At 37.9% G+C, this 2,961-nt stretch overlaps 1 pseudogene; it reads left to right on the top strand.

Annotated features, from left to right (window-relative positions):
* The first annotated feature begins 1,378 nt into the window (after positions 1-1,378).
* LOC112444808 (uncharacterized) lies at positions 1,379-1,514 on the top strand (annotated as a pseudogene).
* The last annotated feature ends 1,447 nt before the right edge of the window (positions 1,515-2,961 follow it).

Below are 2,961 nucleotides of genomic sequence, written 5' to 3'. Positions count from 1 at the left end.
GAGAGAGAAAGGAAGGAAGCTGGTGGGTTTTCACAGTGGCTAGGGCTTGGGGCTGGACTGAAGGTTCACAGATGTAGTCAGGGGCTTGTGTAGTTGGGAAAAGGTTCCAACTATTATATGGTTTTCTCTGCCTAAAATGCTCTCACGTCTGAGAATGCACAGCATAGGTTTTTGCCAGGCACATGGAATGATGGAAAGAGGCAATGAGTGGAACACATTTGCCAGAGCATATCATCATAGTGCACCATGGAACCCAGGTAAATGGCAGTAAAAGGAAGGCAGAAAATTTTAGAAGATCATAGGAAAGTGGCCTCGTTGATTGGAGGTCTCATGGAGGCTGAAGTAGAGGGTATTTGAGCACATAATATGGAAGAATAGAAATATATTTCTAGGGAAAGGCTATTGAAAAGAGTGGCTGAAATGCAAAGAAATTTCGATGGAATTGAGGAGACCAAGGTTCAAAGAATTAAACCAGATTAGTATATCTTTCTTCATCTTGGATGATATAAACACTGAAAATAAAGGCAAAAGTTGGGGTAGAGAGAAATACTGTGAACAAGACATTAATTGACAATTAAATTAATTATCTATTAGTTAATACATAGTTAATAAAATAGATAATCCAATAGAAGAAAAGGAGACCGCCTTAGACAGACGGCTTGTCCTTCAATCTAGTTGTTATTGCCATTGCCTGTGTGTTTATGCTCAGTCATGTCTGACTCTTTGCAACTCCAGGGACTATAGCCCACCAGGCTCCTCTGTCCATGGAATTTTCCAGACAAGAATACTGGGGTGAGTTGCCATTTCATACTCCAGGGATCTTCCTGACCCAAGGATCGGACCACTAAAAATCTCTAAGTGATATTCAAAAACTGTTGATGGACTCAACTGGAGTGAATTTTTTAAGAAATTAGCAAAGGATAGTGGGTATATTCCAGGGGAAATATATACATTTTAAGACAAGCTTTTCAATGCTATAATATATTATCATCACATTGTAGAGGTACCAATCATTACTGCTGGGGCTTGGCTTCTATGAGAAGATGAGAAAAGGAGAATCAATTTATAATAAAGGGACTAAAGCCCAATGATTAAAGAGACCTGGAAAAATTCACTCTGGTAGCAAAGGCTCAAAGGAAAAAAATATCATTTCATGCCTTTAAGTTTCTCTGACAGCTCTGACTGCTTTCTCCCTGCCCACAACAATCAAAAATTATAATCTGCCAGCTACGAGTCACATAAACACCAACAAAATTCACAGTTTTGCCTGTATTTTAATTTTATTTGTTATGTAAGTATTATTCCTATAAAATTTTATATTACAAATAATATCCCTAACAATGTATTTATTATTATGGATATATATCCAAAAAAATACATCGCTTCTCGGCCTTTTGGCTAAGATCAAGTGTAGTACCTGGGGTTTCCAGGCGCTACTGCCTGCCCACGCAGGAGACATGAGATGCAGGTTCCTTCCCTGGGTTGGGAAGACCCCCTGGAGGAGGGCACAACAACTCACTCCAGTACTCTTGCCTGGAGAATCCTATGGCCAGAGGAGCCTGGTAGGCTACAGTCCACAGAGTCCCAAAGAGCCGGACACGACTGAAGTGACTTAGCATGCACACTTAACATAGCACATATCCAAAAAATGAAGACACTAATTTGCAAAGGTATATGCATCCCAGTATTCATGGCAAATTATTTACAATAGCCAAACTATGGAAGCAACCTGTATCCATTAGCAGATGAATGGGTAAAGAAGATGTGACGTATATACAATTATTCAATGGAGTATTAGCCTTAAAAAGAATGAAACTCTGCCATTTGCAACAACATGGATGGGCCTGGAGGGCATTATGCTTTAGTGAAATGAGTCAGACAGAGAACAATAAATACTGTATGATATAACTGGTATGTGGAATCTAAAAAATAAAACAAAGTAGTGAATATAACAAACAAGAAACAGACTCACAGATGCAAAGAGCAAACTAGTGGTTACCAATGGGAGAGGGGATGGAGGGGGGAAAAAGGGGTGAGGGATTATGAGGTCCAAACTACCACCAAAAACTAAGTAAGTTACAATGGCATATCGTATAGCACAAGAAATATAGCCAATATTTTATAATCTTAAATGGAGTATAACCTATAAAAACATTGAATCACTGTTATGTATCTGAAACTAGTATAAAACTATATACTTCAAATAAATAAATACATAAATAATAATAAGAAGTGAACAATGTGCTTGTAACTGGCCTATAGCACAGTAGCTGGTGTTCAGAGGCCCACAGTAAATATTCCACACCCAAGATATTTTCTCTTATTAATACTTGCATTTCTTATGCCTAACTAAATCCTGGCATAGAGCAGATATTCAGTAAAACTACTAAATTAAAAAAAAAAATTATGAACCATGTAACCTATAGGCATTTACTCATATACCCAACCTCTTGTCTAACCTGCACAGATTATTAACAAGCCCATGTCAAACAACACATTTGACTCCCCAGTAAAAGATTACAATTATGGGCCACTGAGCTCCAATGGGAGAAATAAAAAAGTTTATCATCATCTAAACATGATTTCCTTCCATTGACTCCTCAAAAGATAACCTTTAGGCCTCTCCGGAAAGAAACTATCCTAGAAGATCTGTGATATGATGGGAAAATTTACACATGGGTTGGGTAATGCTTTAGCTCTCAGCTCAGAAGACCGAAATTTCAAATTCCAGGTATTCCCCTTAGACATATAAATACGGCTTTTCTATCCATTAGAGAAACAAAAGAGGGAAAAGGTGAACTCTAAATTGAGTCTATTTAATGGGCTGCCACCTACAAACACTGAGTGGAAAAGCGAACTCATACAAGTCAGTATTGAATGAGTGGAGAGCAGCAGCTGGTAAAAGATTACAAGCAATTTTCATGAGATTTATAGTAAGCTAGTGAACTACAATATGACAGT

The sequence above is a fragment of the Bos taurus genome, chromosome 28, assembly GCF_002263795.3.
Source record: "Bos taurus isolate L1 Dominette 01449 registration number 42190680 breed Hereford chromosome 28, ARS-UCD2.0, whole genome shotgun sequence".
Classification (NCBI taxonomy): domain Eukaryota; kingdom Metazoa; phylum Chordata; class Mammalia; order Artiodactyla; family Bovidae; genus Bos; species Bos taurus.
Note: the sequence above shows the minus strand (reverse complement) of the source record. Positions and strands in the feature narration are given on the sequence as shown.